Source organism: Zonotrichia leucophrys, chromosome 19, assembly GCF_028769735.1.
Source record: "Zonotrichia leucophrys gambelii isolate GWCS_2022_RI chromosome 19, RI_Zleu_2.0, whole genome shotgun sequence".
Lineage (NCBI taxonomy): Eukaryota > Metazoa > Chordata > Aves > Passeriformes > Passerellidae > Zonotrichia > Zonotrichia leucophrys.
Window position 1 is genome coordinate 9435367 of NC_088188.1, and position 12427 is coordinate 9447793.

General features: G+C 42.5%; 1 protein-coding gene across 9 annotated transcripts in view; it reads right to left on the reverse strand.

Moving 5' to 3' along the window:
- The window catches only part of BCAS3 (BCAS3 microtubule associated cell migration factor), a 303942-nt gene that overhangs the window by 89169 nt on the left and 202346 nt on the right, over positions 1 to 12427 (reverse strand). The gene's annotated exons all lie outside the window — the stretch shown is intronic.

Genomic DNA, 12427 nt, shown 5'->3' on the forward strand with positions numbered 1-12427 from the left:
CAGCTTTAGCTGTGCACTCCTAAACCCCAAATCCTGCTCTCCTGGCACTTGGCTCTTACACACCTCCACTATTAATTTCTTCTCAGGGTAATTAACTTTCTCAGCAGCCCAAATTTCACCTCCAGCTCCTCCTGTGATGTCTCCAACACTTCCCTAATGCCTTTCTGACTTGCAAGATACTATTACTTGATGCAACACAGGCCAGAGTATTTCACAGTGGGAACTGCTTGGAGAACAACCACTTTTCAATGTTTTCCTCTTATTCAATTAAAATATTTGAAGTGACAAAGCCCCTCTCTCACGTTGGGTTGGGATTCAGATCCTGCAAGTGAACTGCAGTTTATTGTCACTCTTTTAAAGTTCTTTTTATCTTCAAAATTATCAGCGCCTGTAATTTCTTTTTTTTTTTTTTAATGTTGTTTTTAAAAACATTTTTCAGTATGCAGATGTGCTTGTGAAGATTAATGGACTGGGAACACTGAAATCTTGTATTAATCAACTTCAAGGGAAGGCAACTGCTGAGTAAAATTTTCCACAGTGCTGCACACAGGAGTTTATCCAGAGAGCTCCTTGTCTTGGAGGAGCCCTCTGTGAGTTCTGCACTGGGACCAGCCTTGGGTGGCTCTTCCTGAATTATTCCCTGAGCACTGAATTATTCCCTGAATTATTCCTGAATTATTCCCTGAGCAAGCCACACTGTGGGGAACCCTGTCCAGTGTTTATCACAGTCCCTGTTATCAAAAATAGCTGATTTCTTCCATGTGCCAGTTAATCCTTGGGCTCTGTGATGGGAACCATCCCTCCCTGGAGGATCATCCCTCCAAAAATGCAGCTGCACACGACCTCAGGGTGCAGAGCCACCAGAAACCCAGGAACCAGCACAGTTCTCCTCAAGAGGAGACCCCAACCCATCAGCAGAGGGGAAAGGAGCTGGGGAAGGGGCTCAGCCTGGAGAAAGGGATGCTCAGGGGGGTCCTGTTCACTGCCCAGCTCAGTGTGAGGAGCTTTGGAGCAAGGTGGGGTTCACCTCCCAGGGAACAAGCAAAGGGATGGGAGGAAATGGCCTCAAGTCGCACCTCAAGGTTGGATATTTGGGAAAATTCCTTCACACCAAGGGTTGTCCAGCCTTGGCACAGCTGCCCATGGAGATTTAAATCTCCCCAGCCCTGGAGAGATTTAAACACCTTGTGAATGTGGCACTTGGGGACATGGCTTAGTGGTGGCCTTGGCACTGCTGGGGATGTTTGAACTCCATGGTCTTGGAGAATTTTCCGATTTAAATTATTCTATGGTTCTAAATGCTTTAAATATAGATTATATGGAGCTAAATCTGCTTTCTGCAGCAGGGTAATGACAAGAACTCAAGCCCAAAGCAGGGGCTGCGGGCAGCGTGCGTGCACACATTTCATTAACTGATAGGTTAATTACCCCAATTTCGTTACTAATTGGATCAGTTTAAACCTGCTGCATTGGGAGTCTCTTGGCAGACACAAACATCCCCATAATTACAAAAACAACTGGTTTCTCCAGTTACATAATGCTGCCAATTAAGTAATTCCTCCACATGTAAAGCAAACCCAACCAAAGCCATTTGGGCAGTTTTGCCTCAATTTTCAGCAACGTGCTCCTTCCCAGTGCTGGTGCCTACAGAATCCAGCAGCATTCCTCATGGCAACCCTTTCCAAGGGCAGACCCATTCCTGCAGCGGGAAATGGAATTTGCCAGAGTGATGGCAAAGCAAGTTCTGTGAGAAGGAAAAGCCACCTAAGCTTTCAAGCGCAGCTTTTGGTAGAAATCTTTGAGGTTTGGAAGGTTTGATCCCAGTTTGAGGGATACCACCACCCTTGCTTTGAGCCTTTCTCCCTGGGCTTGCTACAAAGCAAAACTTTCCTGCAGCAGCACAAGGCTCCAAATAGTTTGGGATTTGCCAAAACCAGGGAGAGTTGGATATCTCACAAGAAAAGCTGGGTTTTACTGATCATGTTAAATAGTTTGTCAAGGCAGACTGTGGTGAGGGATAAAGCTGCTGGGTGTGATCAGCTCTCCTCTCACCAGCAGGTACTACCCAGGTCAACTGAAATTATTACAACAGAAATTACTGAAAGGAATAAATGTGAGGAAATTGTTTCTGATTCTATGAAAACAAAAGGCAAAACCAATTTATTTTTTTTTTAGCTTCCTAAGCTAAATAGAAATTCTGTAATTCTTTACAAAACTAAAAAGCACAAATAAATCTGTTTTTCATGACTGACATTTACAATTTAAAGCCCAAGGACCTCCAGAGTGAGGAATTAAGTAATTCCTCCATATGTAAAGCAAACCCAACCAAAGCCATTTGGGCAGTTTTGCCTCAATTTTCAGCAACGTGCTCCTTCCCAGTGCTGGTGCCTACAGAATCCAAGGAATAAAAAAAATAAATTGGTTGTGCCTTTTGTTTTCATAGAATCAGAAACAATTTACTCACATTTATTCCAAGGACTGTGCTCCTGACAAGTTGCTGTTAATGCTGATTGAACAGTTCCTATAGGCAGCAGGAGTTTCAAGCATTTCCTTCTAGAAAGAAATTGCAGAGCTCAATATGAAACCAAGAAACCCACAAAAATTATATTTAGCTGCTCCCTATATCACACAGCTTTATCTCCAGGGAGTTTCTGCCATCACATCTCTAAAATGAGATTTCATGGGAAGTTCTGAAAGTCAAATAATGTCCCACCTACCAATGCATTAACACTGAATTAAGAGTCTCCCTTCCCCTACATATAATAATAGTGAATGTTCATCTGCTGAAAAAAGCAGATAAATTAAAAAGCACTGCAGTTTGTAAGAGAACACTGCTTGGGAAATAACCTTTGGAGGCACTGGAAAAACTCAGAGTTCAATCAACTTTATTTCCAGTACAAAAGCAATTAGATTTTTCCCATCAGAAATCAGATGAAGTAGTAAATTAGGATTTGCTGGTGATGGGAATTCTAAACTTGTGGCATAAATAGAATTTCCTTATTATTATTTTCAGCTATGGCCATCCATCTAAACCCCCATTCCAAGCACAATTTGTGAGAAAAAAGCTGCATTACAGAGTTATCACAGATATCTACATTTAATTTGAGTTTTCCTCCTCCTTTTTAAGCAAAATTTACTTTAATTAAGCTTTAAACAACAAACAATCAACCCACAAGAACCAACAAATTTGGCTCCTGTTCCATTCACCACAAACTCTGACTGTACTGAGAAATCTGATTTAAACAACTCCCAAACCATTTGCAGCCCTGCTACCCTACAAATATTTCTGTGTGTTCCACCAGTCCTGAGAAATCAAAGAACAGATAAAAATGCAAATTTTGAAATGTTTTTTGTCCTTGCATGGAAAATATTTTACATCTAATATTAATTAAGAATAAATAAGTTCAAAATAATTTTGCTTGTTATAATGCATCTGGAGCATCAAGAGTGGTTCCTGCAGCAACAATTTCAGTGAGAAAAAAGTTCAAAATATTTTCTTTCTGTTTCCTAACACAGTGGGCATTTTGAATACAGAGAAATACATTTCCTTTGTAATGAAAATACATTTCCTTTCACTTTACATGAGATAAATTTCATTTCCCAAGCACAGCTCTGCCTGCCTGGTGAGATTTTACTGAGGACCCTTCTCACTTTGACTCCTTCACTGTGAACTTTCTTCTTTTTTCCTCTGTGATTTAATCTAAACTGGTTTAAGGTTAAGGTGAATATTAATTCCCAGTAAGTCCATGAAATAAAAAGGATGAGAATTGTAATTCCTAGAGAGCTCTGCAATGGCACCCAAGTCCTGCCCTCCCTGCTGATCCAGGAGTAAATCCACCACACAGAGCAAGAGGGAGAAAGAGGAGATGAATTCAGGCCACAGATGAGAAAAATCAAGACTGGGAATAATTTCTGAATACAATATTGGCTCCCTAAAACCCAAGACTGTTTCCTAATTGGCATTACAGGAAATATTTGAAGAGCAAAGCTGCTGAACTGTGTCCTGCACACAGAGCTCCTTGCTCACAACTATCCATGGATCATTCCTGTTGATTCCTCCTTGGCAGCTCAAGTTTATTCCAACTGTCTGAAAAGAGTCTAAAACCTGAGATTGCCTCTGTCAGCACCTCCCTGATCAATCCCAATCCTGTGGATTCCTGTTCTGTTGAAATCCAAGGATATTTCCTTGATAGATACACAGGCTTGCACTTTGCACTTGGATCCAGGTTGGAAACCTGGATCAGCCAGGAAAGTTGATTATAGTTATCACAGATATCTACATTTAATTTGAGTTTTCCTCCACTTCAGCCATCTCACTGTGCCTTCAGACGAGTCTGTTCAGCACAGACAGCAGGCAAGGAGAGCAGGTGGAATAAACAGAGATTTCTTCTAGCCAGAAACCATATGCTGGTGCTGGAAATGAAATATTGGCATGGAAAAGACTCATGGGGGCATCCCTGCTGCTCCTCAGGGCTGGCTGAGAGCAAAGGACTGGGGACACAGAACAAGAACCAAATCCCTCCCCAAAACTGGGAAAGAAGCTCTTGATGGCCTCCCTGGCCCACAGCAGGAAACCTCACAAAATCCAAATATTCATTCCCCCTGCAGGTTTGGGTTCCTCCTCCTGCAGGCCCCATGGCCCCCAGCAGAAATTCAGGAGTTTTATGGAAAATGGCCCAAAGTTGCCCAATGTCCTGGTTCCTGGGGAGAAGTTCTCCCCTGAGCCATGAGCATGGGAAATGCTGAGTGTTGGATCCAAATCCAAGAGCTCCTGGAGCCCAGGGTGCCCAAATCCCCCCTTCCAAAGCAGCCACCATGGGAAGGTCACGTTGTAAAGCCACTCCATTAAAACAGTAATTAAAGAATAAACATTAACCAGCAATTTTTCCTTAGGACTTTCTTACTTGCAGTTGGTATCATTCCTCCCAGAGCGAGCTGTACCTTATGGATCTGCACGTTTATCTTGATGAAAAATCTTTAACTTCTTGGTGTTCAAGGCAAGAAAAGCCCTGTCCTTCCATTGAGAGAAACCCTGCTCTCCCAGCTGCAGCAATCCTGTTATCCTTATAATTTATCCCTGACAAAAGTACATCGGGACACGGTAAAACTGCCATGAGAAAGGAAATCAACTTCTCCATGCTTTAATAAATGGGAATTTTTATTCTGTGTGAAGAAGAACAAAGATAAAACTCCATGTACAGCCTGCTAAACATTATCTAGCAGGTGAGTACTTGCAAACTGGATAGCCTTGATTGCTTGAATTTCAATCCTTGTTCCTCACTAAGGCTTTCAGAAAATGCCAACAACAAACACTTTCTTAAAAAAGAAGCTGAGATGAATCCATGCTCAGAGCTCCAGCAGGGGAAGCTGTCAACTGGCCCCACTCCATGGGAATTAATGCAGAGGCATTGATTTGTTCTAGGCTAATGATAAGGGCTCTTGGTTTAATTTTAGGAGAAGAACTTTCATTTTCTGACTGGCAACCAGAGCTATTTATTACACAACCAGAAAGCCAAAGTTCAGCTTTGCAAGTGACTAATCAAAGCCAAGCCCTCCCCGTAGGAAAGGAGGGAAAACAAGTCTGGAATGGTCAACAGCAGTTTGCTAAAACAAAACCCAACTTCTGCCTCTCACCCCCTGCCTCCTGCCCACCCTGGAGCTGCTCCACCAGGATTTCAGGCCACTATTGAAGGCAGTTTTCCAGAGGGATGAAAATCACAGCAATTCCAGGGATCACCCAGATCCTTCAAGGACACAAACCTCTCTCACAGCAACAGGAAACACGCAAAAAAAAGACAGAAATTCAAACAAAACCACAACGACGCTGTTGAAAAGACAACAGGAAGACAAGGGAGTTGAACAAGCTGCTGCTGGTGTTCTTGTGCCTTATCTCAGAGGAATCCTGGCTGATGAACATCACTGCAAGTGCCACAGCAGCCACCCTGTGCTGGCATGGACAAACTGCTCATCCCTGTCCTGGCCAGCAGCTCTGCGTCAGCACTGACTGCAATTTCTGGCACTCTGCATCCAAAGAGTTAAGCTGTAAAGATAAAAATCTCCACTTTTATTACTTTGTAGGGCTCCTACCAAACGACGATCCAGCTGTAATTGTAACATTCCAAGCTCTGGAGGTGCCAAGTTTTACTAACTATAATTTAACTGGTCCAGCTGATGCAGTCCAAATTCTTGTTTGGATAATCAGCCTTTGTTTAAATATGGACTTTCACAAAAAAAAAAAAAAAAAAAAAAAATTAAAAAAAATAGAAAGAAAGAAAGCCCAGGCCAGCATTAGCCTGCAGGCATGTCATGTGAGCTGATTACCCTGCAGCAGTAGCAGACACTCATGCACAAGAGGAGGATTATTGTGCCAGAATTACTGTTACGGTAACACAGAATCAGAGCTCCTCTCCCCCCAGCCCCCACCCTTCTGCTTTTCTTTTTTTTTTCTTTTTTCCTCCCCCCTCCACAATTCACAAGTCTTCTTTCCAAGTTCAAATGAAGTTTAAAGGTGAAAAGGGCAAGAAAGTTTCATGACTGGCTGTTGAAAGAGGGAGAAATAACCAGGGTCTCCAAGTTTGCGTTTACTAAAAGCTCAACAATTTTGTATTTTGCTGCAATTCATAACTGCACAAATCCCTTTTGTTGGGTCTGTTTGGACTGAAATTAAACACTTGTTAATAATTTATAACTTAATATCATTAGAAAATAATAATAACTGTCAAGCAACTACATTCAATACATAAAGCAAGTTGAGTGGCTCGTTAGATTATTTGTCAAAGCAACAATTTCTATATATTTCAGCTTATTTCTACTGGGAAGAATGGTTAAAGAGCCACCCAGCTTGCTTGGAAATCATTTCTCCACCAGCTGGGAGCAATTCCCAAATTGCTGCACCTCAGCCACATCCAAGTGATGCTGGCTCCCTTTAAAAGCACTCCAGCCTGACTGCAGGAGGTGCCTTCAAAGGGCTGCAGGAGGGATGGCCAAGGGCCTGTGCTGCTCCCTGCCCACAAATGCACCCACACTGCCCATGCTCTGAATCTGACATCTGAATGGAACTGAGACAGTGGCCAGCAAACCAACTGTCACAACGAGGCATTTGGGAAGAGAAAATTCTTCATTCTGTTGCTTGGTCAAGGAGCTGAGCTGCACAAAGCTGGGGCTGCCTTCCCCAGAGCTGAGTGCAAACAGAAGAAATACTTCTGTGTGTGTGTGTGTGTGTGAGGAATTTTGGGAGCAAACTCACTTGTCAAATGTCACAGGCTGTGGTTCTTCTTGGGAAGCCATGAGAGTGGCTTTTTGGAAAAACAGAAATGGAGAATCCCAGAATGGTTTGGGTTGGAAGGGACCTTAAAGTCCACCCAGTGCCACCCCTGCCATGGCAGGGACACCTCCCACTGTCCCAGTGCTCCCAGCCCTGTCCAGCCTGGCATTGGCACTGCCAGGGATGGAACAACCACAGCTTCCCTGGGCACCTGTGCCAGGACCAAGAATTCTTCCCAATATCCCATCCAACCCATGGGATCCAGTTTGGCATCAAAGCTCATCAGACATCTGACCTATTTTATCACTCTTCTCTCCATGTGAGCACCTGTGGCAATTCTATTTTTGTTGCACATTAATCTATGAAGCTGAAAACATAAAATTTAAGTATACCAAGCAAGGAAGTTGGAAATTCAGATTAAAAACTTTATCTGAGCCAGTCTGCCCCGACCCTGGGCTTGTGTAAACTGATTTAAGGCAGTGGTGCCACCAGAACTGACATTAGTCAGGGGTCTGCTCTTGTTTCCATCTATTTACCTGAGATCATTTCTAATGTACTTACTGAATGAGAATTCTCCTTTTATTCCCTTCCAAACTCCTTCTGTTGATTTTGTCCCTTCTGCCCCCGTGCAGAGTGAGGACTGCACACACACCCAGACAGAGCCACCTCCTCCCGCCCTCTTCACTCTCAGCTCTCCCCTCCTTTTCTTCCCATCATTTCTTCTCTTTCTTATATTCCTGCAATATTCCAAGGAAGCCGAGGAAGGCTCCAAACACTGCAGTTATTTACAGCACAACAGCTCTCAAAATATTATTTAATTCACCTTGAGGAGCTGCCCAATGTCCTCATGCACAAACAGGCTTTGGGGTCCTTTAAAGTGAGCATACAAATAGGAAAGGCAATAAGAGAAATGGTATTTTATTGAATTGACATTTAAAGTCTCCCATGCTTCTCCCAGAAATCCAATGGTGCCTACAGAGGAACCAGAAATGTCACTCTGGTTAGTGACAGTTTTTCCTTATAGGTTGTAATTAACTTCTTTAACTCTCCAATTTTTAGTTAAATGTGGAAGGTTCCTTTTTTTTTCAAGGTTTTTTTTTAAGTGAAGGCTCTCAAACACATGGAAAAAATACAGGAATTGATAAAATTGATCTATAACATATTTTTACTTGAGAAAGGATTACAAGGTTGAATCTTAACATTATACACTTAAAACCATTTCTTGTTCCACTGCCTTTACAGTTCCAAAAAAAATGTACATTTTGGAGACAAAGGCCTTTATCCTCTTAAGTGCTGTGGATTTCATGCCAATCTCCCAATATAAAGCAGACTTCAGAGTCAGACCCCAGAGAAATGGTCTCGGAAAGATTAGATTTTCCACCACAGAATAAAACCCTTGTGTGGGGAACCACAGCACTCCAACACCTCCTTCCTCCTGAGCTCCTGTCGGACAGGGAGGAGCCCCCAGCCCATCCCATTCCCCTGCTCCAAGTGGAAGTGGTTGGATCATTCCTCTGCTCTTGTGCCACTTTTTCCATATGCAATACACCCAGAATTGTCACATATCCCTGAAAATCAGGATTTTTCTATATTTTTTCCTTATTCTGTACCATTTTGCAACACAAAGTTTGCTCTTAATATTAGAGTACAAACTGAATTCTGACTGGTGATGGAAAATAGACAAATTCAGTGTAAGGGGCACATGAAGAACATAATGATGAAAAATTCTTTTAAATCAGCAAGATATTTTTAAGAGTTGCCCATTAAAGGTGTGCACCTCTAATAGCAACATCATAATACATGAAATTAATGATGCCAAGCCAAATAAATACAAGAGGAAACTTAAATTTCTCATGAGGTAGAAAGGTATTTTAATCATATTAGAAAACCATTTTTAACCATATTAGAAAACACAGATTTTTCAGGGTATTTCAAACCCAATTGCCAGTAATAAAATAGGACAAGCAAGGAAAAGAGAGAAATATAGATTCAATACAATGTAGCTCCTGAGGATTCAATTTTAACACCACCAGAAAAGAATGAATTCAAGAATCAGAATGTAGTCAGCTCAGGATTGGTGACTGCAGATGGGAACTTTCTTGAGAACACACAGTTTAAATAATTCTAGTTAGGATATTCTGTGATTAAATGCTCCTCCAATTTTTGAGTACATCACTTTTTTCCCTACCGGCTACTGTGATACAAAAGACATCTCCTGCAAACACTGGTAAAAAAAAGAAAAGTGCAAGTAAAAGCCATTTAGGTTTCCAGCAAAGACATCAAAGCAAAGCAGCTAATGGACATCCAGGGTAGTCAAATCACTCCTGCAAAATCCATTAGTTACTAAAAGTTCTGGAGGGCTCAGTTTTTACAGTAAAACCTGTAAAAACTCAGTATCCAGTTTCTCTGTTGGGACACTGAGGTGTGAAGATCCAAACGATGCTGGAACTGAACTTGTATATTTGAACCTTTTGAACTCCAGCTGCCCTTCATAAATTACTTTACCACCAGCTTTAACACGTTCCTGACCCACCGTGCAAGAAAAGGGAGGAACCATTAAAAACCCCTGGAAATGGAACTGAACTTTCCAACACTTGCAGTGGAATTTGTCTTGGTTCAAGAGACAAGCACCTACGGCAGGGCTGGGGAGGAGGAGGAGGAGGAGAAGCTTCCAGATAGAGCAGTGAAATTCCATCTGTGCTCAGGCCATGGAAACAGAGTGGCCAAGCCCCCTCCCCAGCCCAAAGTGACTGAAATGGCCCAGTCAGGAACAGGGAGCTGCTCCTTCCCATCTGGAAATGCTTCACAGGGAAGCAAACCCCACCAATTCCCCAGAATTTTGTTTTGCCCCTCAGGATTGGATGTGCTGCCCTGGATGGGCAGGATTTTGGGATGCAGAGGGTTCTCATCACACCCCATCCACAGGGAGACAGATTCACCCTTCCCCTGAGGGAAGCTCAAATATTTAGAGTTTAGAAACGAATCCAACTCCAAGACAATGGCAACAAAGATTCTTCATTACTTTAAGGTGAATTAAACTGCAGGACAGCAGCTCAAAAGCTCAAACACAACATTTCCTGCTTTCCATGGGAAATGAGGACAACCAATAAATACAAGAGGAAACTTCCTTAAACTTCTCATGAGATGGAAAGGGATTTTTATCAATCACCCTCATATTAGAAAACACAGATTTTTCAGGGCATTTCAAACCCAATTGCCAATAATAAAGAAGGACAAGCAGCAGGTCCCCCCTCATTATCTTTTAGACTCAGTGTGTTTACAGACAGTTGGTCACTGACATGTCAGGGAAAAATGGAAGGTTTTAAGTCCAGAAGAATGGAAAGGCCTTTCCCAAAAGGACAGCACATTATCCTATAACCAAACCAGGTATTCCTTCCTCCTACACCTTTCCCTGCCTGCAGAGAGCTCAGCATCAACACAGAATCCAAACCTCCACAGGAACTCTTCAGCCCCAGCCCTGCTTGCAGAAGGATTTTTGGGCTCAGCAAAGTCACCAATTTTTTTCCCCACCTGAGATTTGTCATTTACAAATTAGAGAACTGTCCATCTTAGAGGAATGTGCTTTCAATGGGTCAGCTAATATAAAAATATTGCTTTTCTCTTTGGATGATGATGCTATCACATTAAATCTGGACACTGCATTTCACGTTCTCTTTAAAATGATCTTGCTAAGCAGCAAAGGGACCCAGCAGCTCCCATTTTCAGGTCACCTCAGGTCTCCTGAACAAACTGTGCCCCAGGGTTTCAGTGAAACTCAGGAATTCCAAAAGCAAAGCACATTGCCCTTAGCACACAAAATGCTTCTGATTCGCAGAATGACACAAATGTACAAGAAAAAAAAAAAGGATGTCTGATTATTTTTTGTAATGGATGGCTTTTAGATGGGCAGAACACACTCAGGCATTTCTTAAAGCCCCAACCACGGGTGATTTCCAACAAAGGCCTTGTGTGAAGTGCTGCTTGCTTATCACAAAGACTTGGAAAAAGAATTTTCAGGGGCTGAACTCTGAGTTTTAACCCTGGACAAAGAATCAGATGCTGTACAAGTGTGTGCTCCTTAGTCCTGTGGTGCTGCCACACCGCTGATCTTGAATCCTTTGGATTGATAAATTTGTGTGAAATTATTTAACATTTCAAAAGAAAATAAATAAAAAAGGAAAATGACACAACTTTCTGAGTAAAGTCCATGGCACAGTTTGCCTGCTTAAGGAATAAGATACATGAAATCTTATTAAAAGCGGGCTTGCAATTTATGAAATTACCACCTCCATTAATTACAACTCCTAATGAGACATTACAATGAACCATGTGGACAGTCCAATTCAGATGAATAACACAGATGTTTAAAAAAAAATAAACCACTAAATCTCACATAATTGAACCTGTTTTACTTCCCACTTGCATGAAGAAACACTTGTGGTTTCTCCTTCCCTGTCCCCCAGCACAGACTGCCTTTCTTTCCCTGCCTTCCCCCTTGGAAATGAGCTGGGGATCATTTACAGACTTCTGAGCTTTGCTGGGGCACTTTCTGAGGATCCCTTTGCAAAGTGGGACCACATTTCAAACCAGAGGGACGCAGGTAGGAGCCTTGAAAAAACAGGCCAGCAGCCAGAGTGGTCTTCAGTCATTTTTGTTTAAATGTATTAACAACATAATTTAGAGCATTCACATCATGCAAGCATCCCCCCTCTGTGCACGGGGATCTGCACTCATTACATCTCATCAGCCAGGAAGGACCCACATTTCTGACATCAAACCAACAGCAGGCAAGGTCCCAACCCCAAATGCCAGCAGTAACCCCTGTGCCCAGGGCAGTCCCACAGAGGCACAGCCCAGCTCTCAGCGCTGGGAAATGCCCAGGCTGATCTCCTCTAAGACAGGCTTCATCTGCTGGGGGGCATTACCAAATAGCAGAGATCAGTCCTGCCTGATGCAGAGGTTAAGTGATAAGAATAACATTACATAATGTACAACAAAATGTTAATTTACAAGACTCAAATGGAGGCCGGGACACACCAGCCCCTCGATGAGAGGGCACAGACGAACCAGAGAGGTCTCAGAACATTTCTGTCTCTTGGGCCATTTTTGGTTTATATATTTTGTTTCACTCGTTGATAATCTTACAGACAAGGGAAACCATGC